The following is a 20047-nucleotide window of genomic DNA, read 5'->3' on the forward strand; positions in this document are numbered from 1 at the left end:
TCTAAAGTAGATAACATTTTTATTGTTAGAAATACATTTCATTTCTAAGTAAGCTCTCTATTCCCTTTCTACCTTGTCAAGTGTACTTAATAAAGTATTACCTATAAAAAGCATGTATTTAATATTTACTCAGTGTCATAGCAATCTCATTAAATACAAAAACTTTGAAGGAGAAACAACCCATTTTACAGATTTGGAAACTTAAATATCTTCACTCAGAGGCACTCAGCTGGATAATGGCAGGTGGCTAATCGCCTTCCTGCTCGGTCTCTGTAAACCTGAACTTTCCTAAAAGCCAAGCATGCACCCCTTGCTTCTGCAAGTGACCACCATGGTTTGGTGGTGGAGGTGCCTGGCAGAGCCAAACGGGAGCTATGGAGGGGATGGTGAAGCTGGGTGAATGGCAAGGGCTGCTCCACTGACCTGCAGACCTTCACTGGGTGCAGCAAGAACCGCGCAGCCCAGAAAGGAAAGTGCGGCAGAAACCGCAACATCCAACTATACTTGCAAGCACAGGTGGGATACTTTCTAGAGTCTCCAGATATATTTGGTAGATACTTACAGGTGGACATGGTTGTGGATGAGCAGGTGGGGTAAAAGCCATGGAAATCTCATTATTCTGTTTCTATTGCCTCATGTGAATGCATAGGCTGATGAGGCTTAGGTATACCAGTTACATTTGGTCTATTTCTATCTGGATATGGCATATGTTAATCATAAGGATATCTAAATTCTTGTTCTGCCCAATAAAATTTATCTGTCTCTGGAGTTCTTCTAAAACAAAAATCTCACAGACTTTTCTTCAATATTGATAGAATGGAAAAGGCTATTAGGGAGAAATGAACAGAAGTCAGGAAAGTACAAGTAAAAGAAGGATTTAAAATAGAATACTCAGCAAGCAGCAAAAATAATCTTGAAATTAAATATTTCCCTTACTACATTAGGTAATTTAACTTTGTTCAAATGTTCTAAAAATCATATGTGATTTTGTCAAATCCAGAGTGAATTCTCATTTTCGGTGTACTTCAAATTGATTACTTCATAGCTGCCAAATAATTCTTTTATTTGCATTAAAATCCCTGTTTATGTAATATGTGTAGATGACAAATAAGCTAAAACTATGAATTTCCTCATTAGCAATAGAAGATAAACATATCCATTCTTTTAATAGAAGATCCTACTCTTATTTTAGGAGTAGGCCTAAGTCTAGATGTGGGTCTCTAGCTAGATTTCAGCCCTGCCAACACAAAATAAATATATATATATATTTTTTTTGAGATAGAGTCTCACTCTGTTGCCCGGGCTAGAGTGAGGGCCGTGGCATCAGCCTAGCTCACAGCAACCTCAAACTCCTGGGCTTAAGCGATCCTTCTGCCTTAGCCTACCAAGTAGCTGGGACTACAGGCATCCACCACCATGCCCGTCTAATTTTTCTATATATATTTTTAGTTGTCCAGCTAATTTCTTTCTATTTTTAGTAGAGACAGGGTCTCGCTCTTGCTCAGGCTGGTCTCAAACTCCTGATCTCGAGCGACCCTCCCGCCTTGGCCTCCCAGAGTGCTAGGATTATAGGCGTGAGCCACCGCGCCCAGCCCAAAGTAAATATTTTTGATAACAAAGACTTCTAGGTTTATGTACATTGCAGTATCTTACTTATTTCTATAGTATTATTTTTCACGTTGGTTAACTTATGCAAAATTGCTTACCAAGGAAGGGAAATTACAAGCATCTTCATGAGAAGAAACAATTTTAGTAACTTTTTAGATGTGTTATTATATACTCTGTATAAAAGATAATATTTGTTAATTTTTGTGTAACTAGAGTTTGAGTGTATAAAAATACAAAAATTGTGCCAAGATTAACTCTTGAAAATATATAAGACAAGAAAATAAAAGCCTTAAAGCATGAAAATCCGTGGCATGCACATGATTTCAGTAATATGTAACCTTTTATGTTGGTTAATAAAATGCTTAGGAATATCCTACATTCCAGTTTACATCTGATATGACACTGGAGCAGAGGCAATATTTATTTTGTTTGATGAAACCTTTAAATGCCTCACTTATACCAGGCTCAATCAAATATTTTCCTTGTTTCACAAATGTTCCAGATCCTTCACAATAAAAAAGTCTGTAATCATCACCCCTTGTAAAGCTTATTTGTGAAGAATATGAGATAAAGTACAATAATGTTTCTTTATAGCACCTTCAGATACTGTGGAGATTTCTAGATACTCAGAAATTATCTAGTTCTGTCACTGTATTCACTTCAAACTATTTGACCAACCAAGATACCATGTGTGAACAGGTTGATTACTTCTCCTTTGATAAATCACCATAAATATGTAAAGCAATTATAAATCTTTATTGTCATAAACAAAAAATAAGCATTTTAATTACATCTTAGTTGTTGATCAACACTTATGTGTACATATGGAAGTAACATTCATCAGTGTTGGGCAGGTGGGGGGCGGAGGAGGGGATGGGTAAATTCACACCTAATGGGTGCAGTGTGCACTGTCTGGGAGATGGGCACGCCTGTAGCTCTGACTCAGGCAGTTCAAAGGCAATATATGTAACCAAAGTGTTTGTACACCCGTAATAGTCTGAAAAAAAAAAAAACTCAACAAGACTTTAAAAATTATTGACATAATTTCTACAGATGATTTAGGGAAATTAATTTTATCATTTTCATGAAACTTATAAAACTATCAGTGCCTTGTATGATAAACAAATGGTATTTAATTTACCAAACTATGAACAACTTATATAAAAGCAACAACTGATCATAAAGAAAAAAGATAAACAGAACAAAAACCTCTTTAACTCAGTCTTCTCCAGTACAAATTTTGTAAAAATGATGTCGGGTATTTGTTTTCATATTTGTTTTTATATCATTAAATAATTATCATTGAGCAACTTAATATAATGTCCAAGTATTTCACAAACACAAATTGGTTTCCAAAATTTTACAAGTCTTCCTCTCAGCAATATACATAAAGTTACACATAAACTTCACAGTGATAAAAATATTCCTTTAAAAAAAAACCTTCCTAAATGAGACATTTCTTTTTACTTATTCAGATTAGTCTTCCTAGAAATGAGAACAAATTAAAGAACCATTTCTATATTTGGTGTTTTTGTAATTTAAAAACTATATTGAAATCTTTCTTTGTAGTGAATTTTGTAAGTTAGAAGGTGCAAGGAATACTAGGAATAAAATTTTGTAATTGTCTACCTGTCCCCTAATTTTTAAATGAAACAAGGTTTTCCATAACCACTTAGTTATCTATTTATTCCACCAATATTTATTGAAAATCTTCTATATGCCAGACATTATTTAGGTGCTGCAAAATCTCCTCTAGGAGAGTAGCACTGGCGACTTGAATTAATGTGGGAATAGTTGGGATACTGAAATGGGCTTGGATTTAGGATATACTCAAGGACCAAAAATGATTGGCTGATACAGGGTGAAAGAAAGAGAGAGAACGTAAAGATAACTCCTGAAATCTGGGGGCTGAGCAGAATGTAAATGTACTTGCCATTTACTGAACTTGGAAGAAGCCAAGGGGAGGAAATTAGTGATGGGAAACAGGAATTCTGTTTTGGATATGTGGAATCCAAAACAGCAGTCCAAGTGGAGATGTCAGACTGTTGGATATATGTGTCTGGTATTCAGATATGGTCAGAACTAGAGATATAAATTTCAGTAATCAGCACATATATGGTATTTTTGTGTAATATATTACAGTGATCCCCAACTTTTTTGGCACCACAGAATGGCGGGTAGGTGAATCTCAGGCAGTGATGCAAGAAATGGGGAGTGGCTGTAAGCATATCCCAAGCTTCTCCAGCTCACTGCCGCTGTGTGCTGCCTCCCCCCACTTCCCTAAGTTTCATGTGGAAGACAATTTTTCCACAAATGGGTGATTGGGGGAGCGGGGAGTGAGGTGGTGGGCAACAGAGCTCTGTGGCCCGGTCCCTAGCCAGGGGTCTGGGATGGCAGCTTTATAGACTAATTTACATTTTCATCACATTTGTTTTATCGGTTTCAATGTTTCCTTTATATCTGCATATCTTGCAGGATCAAATAAGATCTCTTGTTTTCACCAACTCAAATACTTGCATAACTCCCAGCAATTCAAAAATTCTGAGTCCGCTGCCTCATAAAACTTTGTTCCTATATTTTCCTCAGGAGAAGAAAATTTGAATACAACTGAAGGAAAAGGGACATCATCATCTTCATCATCATCACAAGTTGAGAGACAGTTGAGAGATAATTAAATAGCCTATTGCTTGATTAATATAAAACATCTCAAACCATGAGATGTTAATTTCTTTTTTCCTTTAGATATGACATTGTAAAAATATAGCCAAATTTGCTATTGTTGAAACTATTCTCAAGTTGTTAACTATTCTCAAGTAGCTTCCACATTTGGAAGGTACATTAAATTCATTTATATTTAAGAATGTTATTTGTCAAATTAATGAAAATGAATTATTCTTAATTATCCCCATTCTTTCTCAAAAGTCCTCTTGTGACCATTGGCACATATGGATAAATTGATGCCTAGGGCTAGAGATCCAAACTTTGGTTACAAACAGAATAAACTATTTGTTTATTAAAGTTTTAGTCTTGAACTCCTTAGTTCAGCCAAACCTGTTATATATAAATGTAATAGAAAGTTCAATGAATATTTTAACATGTTATTGCACAAGTTCACTTCATCACAAGGAGTGGACAAGAGACTATATATAGTAATGCATAAAAACAATGTTAAAAATTGTTTTTAGCACTTACTATGTGAATGTCCAGGTTTATTTTATTTATTCAATAGTCAACAAATGTTTCTTGAACAACTACTCTGGTTTGAACACTGTTTTTGAATTTGGGGATACATTGGAAGAAATCAGATCCCAAAGCAATTTATTTTTCACATAGTGACTCGTAGTTGACAGTGTAAGTTACCATTTTCAGGAAAACACCAAATAACAAGCCATTCTAAAACTCAACAGCATAAAACAAACATTTTTAAGTCCATAAGTTTGCAAGCCAATTATGAATATGATAATGTGGACTATAATGTTGGGCTTCTGGGTGACTCTGCTCCAGGTAGTATAACAGATTGACTGGACATGGCTCTTGGCTGTGGTTTGGGCTCAGGTCTTTCCATGCATTTTTGTTTGGGGGTCCAAGATGAAGGGCCATCAATAAACCATCTTCATGCTCTTCTCTTGGTGGATTATGAGAGTACAAAGCACATTTCATCATCCTTCTTATGTCATATGTACAAAATCCCATTGGCCCCAACAAACCGTAAGAAAAAATCTTAAGTCAATAAAAATGAAGTCATGGCAAGAATTTGGATATATTACAAGATAGCGAAGATTTGTGGAAGAGAAATTAATTCTACCAGAGTAGTAGATACAAATATTACCATTTTAAGGAAGTACAGAGAAATTATTGGCTGTTTCAAGGTCACACAGCTAAAAAGTGGCATAATAGAAATTCAAGATTATCAGATTCCAGATTGTGATCTTAATCAATGAACTATACTGCCTAAGAATTTGTTGCATCTTACATTTAACTTATCTCTAGAAAGACATTTTTATAAATTTATCATTCAATTAATTTCTAAAATATTTGTGTTGTCTGTTGTTCATAAGTTTAGTCCAGTAGATTGATTCTGTGTGTGTGTATATTATATATATATAATATATATATAATATACACACACATCTCTATAATTGTGTCTATATGCATACGCAACTGTTTATACATGTATAATTTTCTGAGATAGAATATTATAGTATTTAAAATTGTTGTATATACAATTATATATACATGTACAATTTTCTGAAATAGAATGTTATAGTATTTAAAATAATTAACAATCAGCAAGTAGGCCTAATATAGTAGAAAAAAATGTAAATTTGAAATAAAAACAAAGAAGGGTTTGTATGCTGCCTTGGCTAGCGTACAGTCATTAGGTCTTCATCTATTTACATCTCTGAGTCTTGGGCTTCCTTATTATTAACTGATGTAATATTACTTGGCTAAAATATTTGTTATTAAGACTAAATGGGGCCAGGCGCGATGGCTCATGCCTGTAATCCTAGCACTCTGGGAGGCCGAGGCGGGAGGATTGCTCAAATTCAGGAGTTCAAGACCAGCCTGAGCAAGAGCGAGACCCTGTCTCTACTAAAAATAGACAGAAATGATCTAGACAGCTAAAAATATATATAGAAAAAAAATATTAGCTGGGCATGGTGGCACATACCTCTAGTCCCAGCTACTCGGGAGGCTGAGGCAGAAGGATTGCTTAAGCCCAGAGTTTGGGGTTGCTGTGACCTAGGCTGACGCCACAGCACTCTAGCACCTGCAACAGAGCAAGACTCTGTCTCAAAAAAAAAAAAAAAAAAAAAACTAAATGGAAAATGTATTGGTTTATAGTTCACAATTCCTGATTCATAGTTTCCACCATATCCCTAATTCAAGATAATAAATTAGGTTGATCTGTTAGACACATATCTTCTGAGGAAGCAACATTGTTACAGAGTAACTATATTATGGATAGAGACAAACATATTCAAATATAAGACCTTGTGATATCAGAAAATGGATCTTGCAGATCTAAGGTAATTTTATATGTCCTAAAGATTTAGTTATCATTTTGTATTTTATAGTACTGTTCAAATTAAAAAGATATTGTGTTTATATCTTCCCCACAAATACATCTACAAGTGTCATAAAGTTTTGGCTAATTTTGGAATTTAGACAATAAGCTTCCCATACTGTTGGCCAGAAAATTGAAATTAATTAGTGAATAGAAGAAATTTAGTTTTACTTAAAAATTTAATTTGTAGATTATCTCCCAAATTCCTTAATCCCAAATTATTAGAATTTAAAAGTATTTTAAAAAATTAAATGCAAACATACCTACAGACACACAGTCCTGAACACCATATCTTGTTACTACGAAGATAGCCTATCATTTATTTTTTCCATTTGTATAAAAGATAACTTGTAAGATTTATAATCTAAGAAAAAGATGTGACAGTTTCTGCAGGAACAAGGTTACTAGTGAGTAGTACTTAGTTTTATTAAATTTAGTACTATATTCATAAGTGTTTTAATATGGAAGTCGCTTTGTATAGTTAGATAATAGGCCTGCAGGAAATGGAAGACTTTTTGTAAGAATGTCATTCAATACCTTTTATATATACTCACTTGGAACTGCTCAGACTTTTACATTCAATATTCACTGTCCATTGAGTCAGCAAACCAAAAAAAGAGGAATAATTCTGAATAATTTTGTTGTAGGTCTTGTACTCAATAGTGATTTGGGGGGGATTTATTTTTTCTATATTTGTTTTTCACACTTCAGTTTAAAGCAAATAAAAGGTGAGCTGTGGATATTAGTAGGAGCTATTTTGAGAAGGACAAAAATCTTCTTCCTTAGAGATCTTGACGTTGTGAATAAACAATAATATTTCTGTGACAATGTAAAAGTGAGAGCACAGTGGTCTCCCCAAATAGGGACTTTCAAGATATGAATTCCTCAGGTGGGTACTGAAATTCTGATTTAAAATAAAATAGTTTCATAAAAAGCATGACAATATTATGTCAATCAATTTGAAATCTTACCTGAAATTGACCATTTTCTATAAAAATATTTTTTTCAAATTACTAAGATGCGGTAACAGAGTAGACAATAAACAAAAAAGATATTTAATTGCTATCGAAAATCTACTTTCACACAACAAATTTAACAGGTCTATGTGGTTTTGCAGACACATTTTACCAAACTACAAATGAATAATCTCTCTTTTACACATCTCTTTCAGAAAATATAAAAGGAAGAGTACATACATTCAATTTTTGAGGCTGTCTAATAATTACAGTAAAACCAGATAGAATCAGACAGTATAAGAAGGGAAAATTGATGACATACATGTTATATAAACAAATATTGCCAGCAAATAAGTAGCAAATAAAATCTAGTAGAGAGAGGAGGGAGGGAGTGTGTGTGTAAATAAATACATCATGTTTAAATAAGGTTTATTTTTAAAATACAAAGATGATTTAACATTAGAAAATTATTAATAGAATTTGTTATGTATTTGAATTATATACAAATCATTAACAAATTTAAAGAAAAATCATATCTTTTGAGTAGATATGGAAAATATACTTTGACAAACTAAGAGTATATGAGAATATTCTTAACATAATAAAGAATATTACTAAATCCATGAACATGAGATGTCTTCCTGTTTATTTGTGTCCCTTTAATTTCTTTCAGCAGTGTTTTATAATTTTCAGTGAACAAATTTTTCACCTCCTTAGTTAAGTTTATTCCTAAGTATTTTAATATTTTTGATGTTATTTTAAGTGGGAGTGTTTACTTAATTACTTTTTCAAATTGTATACTGCTAATATATAGAAACAGCTTATTTTTGTGTGTTTGTTTTGTATCCTACAACATTACTAGTTTTGTTTAGTAATTCTAAGGGTTCTTTTGTGGAGTCTAGGATTTTCTATGTGTAAGATCATGTCATCTGCAAACAGACATCATTTTACTCATTTTTCTTCCCTAATTTAGATGCCTTTTATTACTTCTTGACTACTTGTACTGGTAAAAACTTCCAGTACTATGTTGAATACAAAATAGTCAAACTCCTAGAAACAGAGAGTAGAATGCTGGTTTCCAGGGGCTGGAATGAGAGGGATATAAGTAGTTGTTATTTAATGGGTATAAAGTTTCAGTTATGGAAGATAAATAAGTTCTAGAAATCTACTATACAACAATTTCTATACTAAATAATACTGTATTGTGGACTTAAAATTTTTTAAGAGAGTAGATCTCATGTTAAGTGTTCTTATCACGCAGAAACACACACAAAAGGCACATGAGGAAATTTTTGAAGATAATAGATATCTTTATTACTTTGTGGTGATTGTTTCATGGGTATGCGCATATAACCAAACACATCAAATTATATACATAAAATGTATGCAATTTGGGGCATATCAATTATACTTTAATAAAGCTATTAAAAAATACTATTAAAATGATAATTAATACTACCAATAAATAATCAGATGCAGTCCCTTTAAAATCAGATATGTACAAACCAGCCTGCCATTGTTATTTCTAATTGGCAATGATAAAGAAATGAGTTACAGAGATAGCCACTAGATGGAATACTGTCTCTGTCATTATTGGCTGTAAAATATCAAGCCAATTACTTATCTTCTTTTCACCTAATTTTTCTCATCTGGAAATTGAAATAATTATAATATTATCTACCTGATCTGGGATGTTGTGAGTTTTAATAAGATATCACATGTAATTTGGATGGAAACTTAGACATAGTAAGCTCTTAACAAATGTTACCCATTGTTATTACCTATCCTTTCATTAAGCATTATTTTGGATGTCTTACTCAATGAAATAAGAAAGACAAATTTAAATTAAAGAAATAAGGGTTAAAAAAATAAACTGTCATTACATTAGAAAATTCAAGAGAATCTGCAGAAAACTTTAATTTACAAGAGAAGCTTACACTCACTATGGTAGCAAGCATATATAGTGCCTAGGAATATATGTAACAAATTATGTACAAGACATCTTTAAATATTATGAAACTCAATGGAAGGACATAAAAGAAAAACTAAATACAAGTAAAGCTATCCTATATTTATGGATGTGATAAATTGGTTAATAAAGTCTATAATCTCCTCCTTTAAAGGTAATTTATAATTGAAATTAAAAGAAAAACAGAGCCTACGTGTGTATTTGCATTTTTGTAGCTTGAAAAACTGATTTTGACATGTACACAGAAATGTAACAAAGCCAAAAAGAATCAAGGCAGTTTTGAAGTAAAAGAATGTGAGGACTTATTCTGCCAGATATCAAGATATATAATATTTCTGTAGTTTTAAAATAAGGTGGTTTTCTGTGAAATTAAACAAGTAGATCAATGGAAGAGAACAGAGAACTGAATCAGTCACACACAAATAGAAGTCATTGGTATATAAAAATCACTTGGGAGGAGGGAAAAATGGACTTTATTTAATAAATCATATTGAAATAATTAACTATCTTCTCAGAAGTACAATAAATGTAGTATTATATTTAATACTATACACAAAGACAAATTCCAGATTGACTAATGACCAATGTGAAAAGCATTTCTTAAAAAACATTTCTTTACTAAACATAAAATGCATTAATCACAAAGGAAATTACATTCTTATTTAAAGTTAAAACTTTTGTACTACAAAGACTCCAGTAATAATGTTAAAATAGACACACATAAAAACTAAGCAACAACAGAAAACTAAAAACAAGTCACAGATTAGTAGAATATTTATAGTTATAATAATATTTACATATTAGTATTATACACTGATATTTGTAACACATTTATTATAATGAACTCAGAATTCTACAAATGTATAAGAAAAAGTTACATAGCTCATTTAAAAAATTGCAAATATATTCACAGAAGAGGAAACAACAGTGGCCAAAAATAAATGTAAGTCTTGCTAATATGCATGAGGGTGAATTTAAATAATGATCTAGCATTTTACATTGGACAGATTGACACAATATGACAGTGTTGATATCAAATTCTGGTGAGGATGAAGGGAAGTAGAAATGCAAAACTGGTGCTTGAACATTGCTAGTTCACAGAGTGGCTCCTTCCTGGGAGATGATATTTCAAGCATTCCTCAGGATATACAGAAAACCCCGTCTAAGTGGTTGTGCTAGTTTGTTTGTGCTACTGTAACAAAATATCTCAGACTAGATAATTTATAAACAATAGATATTCATTTCTAATGGTTCTGGAGGCTAGGAAGTCCAAAATCAAGGCACCAACAGATTAATGTTTAGTGAGGGATGCTCTGTGCTTCCAAGATGTCACCTTGTTACTGCTCCTCTAGGGGAAAGAAACACTGTGCCCTCACATGGTGGAAAGGACAAAAAGGCAAGACAGAGCAACCTTCAACCTTGAGCTCTTTGGTAAGAGTGCTAATTCCAAAGGCCACACCTCTGGAAGGCACACTCGTTAATACTGTTGCATTGGGGATTAAGTTTCAACATGAAGTTTGGAGGAGATATGATCTTTTAAACAATAGCAGTGGTCTCACAACTTTTTATTAAATATGTGAATTCTAGCCTCTGATTCAAAAAACATTCAAAAGCAAAGTTCTAGTTTGTCTACTGAAAGAATTTCCAGTCTTACACATTTTAATGTAAGGGTATATCTTCCTGGAATTATAGCATTTCATGAATCAGAGAAAATAAGCAGTGTTTCCGAGTCATCAGGGAATTATGAACTGAAAACCAACAGCTATTGTTCTGATTTAGATTACATATTATAGAGCATAATCTCTTCACATTTGATATCCTGTGGTCCTCGTTTTTTGATACTCAATTTCTTGTTTCAAGATTAAAATTTCAGATATGTGTTACAATCCTAACACCAGTGAATAGATCTGCAGCATATTAAAGTCTCCCACAGCTATATGATCAGATAATAGATTATATGGAGGCATTTTCAAGAATCTAAACTAGAATTACAAAGAAAAATCACACCAGGCTTCAATCCCAAGGAGGCAAGAGATAAAGTAGACCAGACATTTCAACAATACTAATTACTAATAGTTGTGTGAGCTCCTACAAGGTCTCACAAAAGCATGTGGCAACTTATACTCAAGGATCACACAACATCACTTGAATGCCTTCAGTTCTTCAGTTGAAAATGCCAACTGATGGATTTAGTGATAACTAAACTTTTAGGTGCTTATGTTGCTTGTAATTTTCGCACTTATATTAATTTAATTTTAATGAATATGAAAATTCTATTTTATGTGCTTTTATATGAAAGTAGTGGACATGGCTGAAATATTTGTTAACATTAACATATGTGAAATATATATATATATTTATAAAAGCTAAAGGATAACACTCTTTAGATAGAAAACAAGAAATTTTGGCTTTCTGAAGAATATGAAAATCATAAGAACAAACAATATAAGTTTTGGATTAAAAAAGAGCAGAGATTGAATTCTGGATTCACTACCTAACAGTAATATCATACATAAGTTACTTTTATTTGTTTTCTTCCTGTTACCTCATTTTAAAAATGAAAACATTATTCCCTACTTCTCAGTCTTATTTGGGTCCTATGCAAAGCACTTAGTGCTGTGCTGGTACATAAAACATGTCCGTTGGGGTGGGCCCTCCCACATTGAATCTGAACTGGCCTGTGACTTGAATTAACCAACCGAAAGACACAGGAGTGACGTTCTAGGACTGAAGAATCTAATTATCAAGAAAGACTAGCAACTTCTGCTTTTGTGTTTTGGAATTCCTGGACTACCACAAAAATTCCAGTTATCCTACTGGAAAGACCAAATGGAGAGAACACATGGAGAAGAGTCTCTGAGAACACGTGAAAGGGAGAGCAGCCTGGCCAGCCTGGTGTGAACTCAAGGCTTCCAATCACTCCAGCCCCAGCAACCATCTGTGTGCACAAACACAGAGAAGCTATGTGAGACGAGCAGAATTGCTTTGCTGAAGCTTCTCAACCCAGAGACCCATAAGAGATAATGAAATTGTGGCTGTTTCAATGATTATACTTAGGGGTTTTGTGAAGCAGTGATAAACTAAAACAATTATATAAAAACATCTTATAGACCCTTCAATCATTAATTAAAATAAAATCTAAAACCTATTGAGTTTGTACTATGTGCCAAGTGCTAAACTGAGAATACAATGGTGAGCTCAAATGGTGAAAGTTCCTGCCCATGTGAAATTAGAGCCTACTACAGAGTACAGACATAAAGTCAAATGATTAAAACAAAGTGCTGTAAAGGAAATTTGTGAAATGCTGTGAATAAATCTGATGTAGTCCACAGGTCATGGAGGCTCCTGAGGAAGTAAATTTGAGAACACTCTTACACTGCTGGTGGGATTGCAAACTAGTACAACCCTTGTTGGAAGTAATTTGGAGATACCTCAAAGAGCTAAAAGTAGAATTACCATTTGATCCAGCAATCCCACTACTAGGCATCTACCCAAAGAAAAAATAGACAATCTATAATAAATAAATCTGCACTTGAATGTTTATGGCAGCACAATTCACAATTACAAAGAAGTGGAAACAACCCAAGGGCCCATCAATACATGAGTGGATTAAGAAAATGTGGTATGTGTATACCATGGAATACTATTCAACCACAAAAAACAATGGTGAACTAGCACCTCTTATATTATCCTGGATAGAGGTGGAGCCCATCTTTCGAAGTGAAGTATCACAAGAATGGAAAAACAAGCATCACATGTGCTCACCACCAAACTGGTATTAACTGATCAACACTAAGTGCTCACATGGAAGTAATATTCACTGGGTGCCAGTCAGGTGGAAGGGGGATGCTGGGAGTGGGTAAACTCACAACTAATGAGCATGGAGTGCGCTGTATGGGGGAAGGGCAAGCTTGTAGCTCTGGCTTGGGTGAGGCAAAACCATTATACGTAACCAAAATGTTTATATCCCCATAATATTATGAAGTTAAAAAAAAGAAGGATAACTAGGTAACGTGATATTGGGAGACACATTTTCCAGAAGAGGTGACAGCTTATGCAAAGGTTCTTTAATAGGAGGAAAAGATTCAAGGAGCTCAAAGGTAACTACCAAGGCTGGAGCACTGAGAATAAAGGGACGAGAAGGACAAGATGAGTTTGATTAGGGCCAGATTAAGCTGCATCTTATATACAGCCCATGATACAGGAGAACTAATTTAAGTGCAAAGCACATACCTTCCATTGCTCTTTGTTATAAACAAACTGATCTAACTATCACTTTAAAGTAAATATTATAGGGGGTGGTGAGGATTCTTTTGTATTTGCCTTTTGGGCTCACGGGGAGGGTTGTTCTGAAAATATAGATATTGATTTTCAAGCCACACTTGAAATGTACTTAATCCAAATTTTCAGAAGTTATATATCAGGATTCAATGTTTATTTATTTATTTTTATTTCAGAATATTATGGGGTACAAATGCTTTGATCACATAAATTGCCTTTGCACTGCCTGCATCAAAGCCACAAGTGTGCCTATCCCCCAGATAGCACACACCACACCCATTAGGTGTGAATTTACCCATCTCTTCCTCCCTCCCTCCCACCTGCCCGATCCCCGATGAATTTTACTTCCATATGTGCATGTAAGTGTTGATCAATTAGTACCAATTTAATGGTGAGTATATGGTGTTTGTTTTTCCATTTTTGTGATACTTCACTTAAAATAATGGGCTCTAGCTCCATCCAGGATAATACAAGAGGTATTAGTTTGCCACTTTTTTATGACTGAGTAGTACTCCATGGTCCACACATACCACATTTTATTAATCCACTCATGTACTGATGAGCACTTGGGTTGTTTCCACATCTTTGCAATTGTGGATTATGCTGCTATAAATATTTGAGTCCTTTTTATAGAATGTTTTTTTTTCTTTGGGTAAATATCCAGTAATGGGATTGCTGGATCAAATGGAAGTTTTACTTTTAGTTCTTTGAGGTATCTCAATATTACTTTCCACAGAGGTTGTACTAGTTTGCAGTCCCACCAGCAGTGTATGAGTGTTCCTATCTCTGCATCAAGCCAAAATTTGTTGTTTTGGGACATTTTGATAAAAGCTATTCTCACTGGAGCTGAGTGATCTTTCATTGTGGTTTTGATTTTCATTTCTCTGATGATTAGAGATGTTGAGCATTTTTTCATATTTTTTTTGGCCATTAGTCTATCTTCTTTTGAAAAGTTTCTGTTCATGTCCTTTTTCCACTTTTTAGTGGGGTTGTTTGATTTTTTCTTGCCGATTTTCCTGAGGCCTTTATAGATTCTAGTTATCAGCCATTTATCGGATGTATAGCATAAAAATATTCTCTCACATTCTTTAGGTTGTCTATTTGTTCTAATGATTGTCTCTTTGACTTTGCAGAAGCTTTTTAATTTGATCAGGTCCCATTTATTTATTTTTGTTTTTGTTGTGATTGCTTTTGGGTTCTTCTTCATAAATTCTTCGCCTATGCCAATGTCTATAAGAGTTTTTCTAACATTTTCTTCCAGAATTCTTATGGTTCTCTGCCTTAGGTTTAAGTCTGTTGTACACCATGAGTTGATTTTTGTGAGCAGTGAGTGGTGTGGATCTTGTTTCAGTCTTCTACATGTGGTTATCCAATTTTCCCAGCACCATTTATTGGATAGGGATTCTTTTCCCCAGTGCATGTTTTTGTCTGCTTTTCCAAAGATCAGATGGCAATATGAGAATGATTTTATATCTGGGTTCTCTGTTCTGTTCCATTGGTCTATGTCTCTGTTCTTGTGGCAGTACCATGCTGTTTTGGTGACTTTAGCCTCGTAACAAATGAATTAACTAGGAATATATTTAACTAAAGAGGTGAAAGACATCTACTGGGAGAACTAAGAAACTTTGAGGAAGGAAATAGCAGAGGATGTAAACAGATGGAAAACCATGCCATGCTGATGGATCAGCAGAATCAACATTATTAAAATGTCTATACTATCCAAAGTGATCTACAGATTCAATGAAATCCCTATTAAAATACCAACATCATTTTTTGGAGATCCAGAAAAACTAAATCTACATTTTGTATGGAACCAGAGAAGACCCCATATAGCAAAAGCAACCTTGAGCAAAAAGAACAAATTGGGAGGCATCAATTTACTGGACTTCAAACTATAGTACAGGTTTTTTTTTGTTTTTTTTTTAGATCCTTTTCATTTCAAATGCAAAGAATCCATGGACTGAAATTTGGGAACCACAGGTCTAGAGGAGTAAGAGCTACAATTGTCTTTCCCAGTATGTAAACAAAAACATGGAGGCACAGGAAGGTTAAGCAATAAGGCTTTGGATGCACAGTTAACTAATTGCATAGCTGAGATTTTAACACAGGCAACTTGACTCCATAAGATGTGTTTTTAACCTGTATAGTACAGTGGACATTAGTCCCATCTCTGATGCTGACGTCAACAAGTTGTTTAAATATCTTATGGTTTGTGTAGTGATAGTATCTTACCCAATGAAGTTTATCTGAGATGCAATTATTGCTAATTAAATATCTTAGTTTTAAGTTTCTTCATATGTAAATAAAGGAAACTGGGCTGCATGATTCCTTCAGTATGTCTAAAAAATTAAGTCTTTTTGTCTACTGCACTTCTTAAATCTTGAAAATAAAGATCAGTGTACAGTATGAGATCTTAAAGGAAGCTCATCATTACCACAGTTGCTGATTACTTCCTTACATACCAGATATATCATCATTTCACACTTGCAAGTTCTGTGACCATAGGCCTCCAAGCATGTTTCAAAAAAGTTCAGTGCCTATTAAAATAGAAATAACAGAGCAGGATACATAGGTTCATTTCTGAGAGAAGAATAAATCCAGGACTGGATTTCTGATGTTCTGGGTAGGAGTAGCCCACAGATGCATTGTGTGGAGCTACATGAGAACCAAAGTACAGGTGGTAGCGTGAATATTGCATCACCTCAAACAAGTAGTTGAGACAAAGCACGAATTTAAAGGAGTTGAGGGTTTTGCAAACACTGAAGAGAAAACAACAGCTGATATGGAACCTATGGAGTCCATGGAACCCAATCTGGATAGAAACATTGATCTTAAGAAACTTGGATAGACTTGAGAAATGATAACATGGTACAAAGGCTGAAGTGCTGCAGGGACTTTGAATAAATAGCCTGTGGCATCTTTTTTGATTGACACAGGGAAGAGGTTCCAAATTTCTTTTCCCTTTCTGCCGTTAGCATGATCTGACCCCTTTCATCTGTCATGTCTTTAGTGCTGCACTAATTAAGAAAGTAAGTTCTAAATACAACCACAATATTTTTTTCCTATAAAAATATCCATCACTAACTCAGAACTTATTTGTTTCAACAATTCAGTTCACTGTGGTAAATGAGAGGATAGGTTCACTGCACACTTGCAAGACCTTTAAGTAATCATTAAGTAACAATTAGAAACTGAATTCATTAAATCAGTTCATTAATTCTGTTTGACATCAAGAGATTATTTATACATAGGAAATACCAATGTATTTTTCAATAAAATAATGACTACCTTTTTTTCCTATATACAAATTTTCTTTTAAAAAATATGTCCTGGAATGTCATTGAAACATAGTCTGACATATGGGTTATTATCAAAGTAGATAAAAGTAGAATCTTTCTCTAGTTTATTGTCTAGGGAACAATTTCTAATCATCTTGCTCCCCCACATGGAATAGATACTTGACAAGAGGGAAGTATTTTTTACAATTGATTTCTAAAAGATCAAGTTGTACAAAAATACTTCCGTTGATGCATATATCAAATTTCTTTTGTGATGCACATTTTGTTTTTCTTAAAATGTATTGCTCTCATGGTGGAGTGGTATTTTAATGTCTCTGTACATAAAATAAATCAAATTATAAAAGTAAAGAAGAAAGAACATATATTTTTAAGGAGCATAAATGCAGTTTTATTGAGATCTGCAATTGTTTTTAATTATCTTAAGTTATTGTGATCATATGCCATCCAAATATTAAGAAATTATATATCTGTTACTTTGGAAGCAGTATAGCTATATTTTTTAATAAATTCTATTTTTCACAGTGTCATATAAGTAAAATTTGAGTAATCAATGTGCCAATTTTGTCCCTTCAAACATTTTATCATAAAAATTATATATTGGAGTATTTCCATATTTAAGATCTATAAACCTGAGGAGACTGTGGTTAAATGTGAGGCAGATAAATAAAAATGATGAATAACTCAAGAAAGGTTACTAACAGTACATTTGTCCACCACATTAGTTCAATTTGCTTCTGCTATAAGTTGAATATTGAGGACATTTTCAATAAGAAAAATAATTTTTGTATTTAATTTTCTCTGATGATGCTTTTATTTAGGTATTAGTAGAAACCACATGTCTTACATTACAGTTTATCCATAGATAAAGCATTGTGTAGATTTTATATCTTATTTGTAGATAGAGCATATATTAATGTTATATGTCTTGGGCAACAACTGTTATGAAAATTATAGCTATCTTTTCAAAATTCTTAGATTTTTATCAAGTTAGTGAAAGTTTAATGTTTCACGCATAAAGTATTTTAAAAAATATTTGAATGAATGCCAAATGTATTAAACAACAGTTACCAGAAAATAATTTAGAGTTTGAGTTTGAGAAATGTAAAATAAGTCAAAGGGTTATTTCAGTTATTTTTCTCTGCCTTGTATCTTGGACAAAAAGCTTAGAATCTGACAGAAAATAACACGTAAAGTCCCTAGGAAACAAAAATAAAATTATAAATAATAAAAAAGTTTAAAATTTCCTTCAAAAATAAACATCTAATGACCTATAGCTAAATATGATAGTTTAAACAAATGAGCTCATAACCAGTGAAATCCCTCTGAATGATAATGAATACTTGAAAAAGTTATGAACTCACAGGTAAAATTGTGAACAAAGAAGTAAAACCAAAGAATATATGCAATAAAATTTTGAAAAACAGAAAGTTGATTGATGAATCATAAATGAATTAGTAAAATGTGGAAAGCTGAAAAATAACTCACAACCTGCAATGGAAAAGAAAACACAAAACAAATTAATCTGCATCTCAAAATGTCCAAAAGTAAAACGTTGGATGTACCCTCCCCACCCCCCACACATATCCATGAGCCCTATCCCACCGGCAGAATATTGGTGAGACCAAGAAAGAGGACCTATGTGATAGCTTGATTCTAACTGGATTATCTTACCCTAAAGCCCCAAACAACAAATGTTGAGCCTAAGAATACTGAGTTATAGAAATGCCCCCTGTATTTCTGGAGACAAGATTTGATTTCAGAAGTCAAATAAGGCTTTGCCTTAAAGAAAAAATAAATGTGTTAGTTCAAAAGCTGCCTCGTCTCAGGAGGGTGTCTTACTGGTCAGTAGAAGCTGCACTTCAAAGAGACAGCTGTAAACTGGGCCTTTGGTTCTCACCTGTTTTGAAAGACAAGGCGGGCCTCCCTTAGAACCAAAGGTTGCCGGAGCTGACAGGTGGACCCCGGGAGATGAGAGCTAATCAGATAGATATGCTAATGCCCAAGCTGGGCCCAGATGGAACCATGCGGTTAAAGTAATTAACACAAAGCACAGCCCATGTTGACTTCTGGGATCATCTCTGTTTCCAAGAACACAATCACCAGAGCCAAGATGTCTCTATTTGTTGCTAAAGTAATAGCCTTATCATAAAACTTAGAAGTTTGCCCCAAGACGATTTTATAACTCATTGTTCCCCTAGTTAGAGTTAGTTAAAGAATCTGTAGTAGCCTTTTAGGAGACTTTGACCCTAAAGTAAACTGCCTGTTAGTATGCAAATCCCGTTGCCCTTGGCAACGGGGAGCCTATCTGTACCCTATATAATACCTGTGTGGAGTTTCAGTCGGGGAGATATTTTATGTGGGTAAAATATTTCCATCCGGATACCCTCCTTTATCTATTTTCATAAACTTTTACTTTATAAACTATATCTTTGGCTCTGTGTATTATTATTGCCATTACTTTATCTTTTATTTCTGTTTCCTACTATATTTTTCATCCTTTGCGATGACCCCTGCCTGAGAGACCTGATCGGAAGAAAAAACCTCTTTGCAGGGAGCGTAGCTAACTCCCTGCAAACTGGCCTAGTCAACTTAGAGACCATGATAGGAACAAAGAGAAAAGGACCTCTTTGCGGGGAGCGTAGCTAACACCCTGCAAACAAATCCCACCCTCACAAAGGGCTCTCCATAACAAATTACTAGGCTGCCATAACAAATTACCACAAACGGGGTTGTTTAAAACAACAGAAATGTATTCTCTTGCAGTTCTGGAGGCAAAAGCCTGAAAGCAAGGTGTCCACAGGGCTATTCTCCATCTGGAGGGTCTAGGGAGGAAGCCTTCCTTGCCTTTTCCTAGCTCCTGGTGATT

At 33.9% G+C, this 20047-nt stretch overlaps 1 pseudogene; it reads left to right on the forward strand.

Annotated features, from left to right (window-relative positions):
* Nucleotides 1-570: 570 nt before the first annotated feature.
* Nucleotides 571-20047, forward strand: part of LOC138381369 (E3 ubiquitin-protein ligase CHFR pseudogene) — a 30367-nt pseudogene continuing 10890 nt past the window's right edge.

Source organism: Eulemur rufifrons, chromosome 3, assembly GCF_041146395.1.
Source record: "Eulemur rufifrons isolate Redbay chromosome 3, OSU_ERuf_1, whole genome shotgun sequence".
Taxonomy (NCBI): Eukaryota; Metazoa; Chordata; class Mammalia; order Primates; family Lemuridae; genus Eulemur; species Eulemur rufifrons.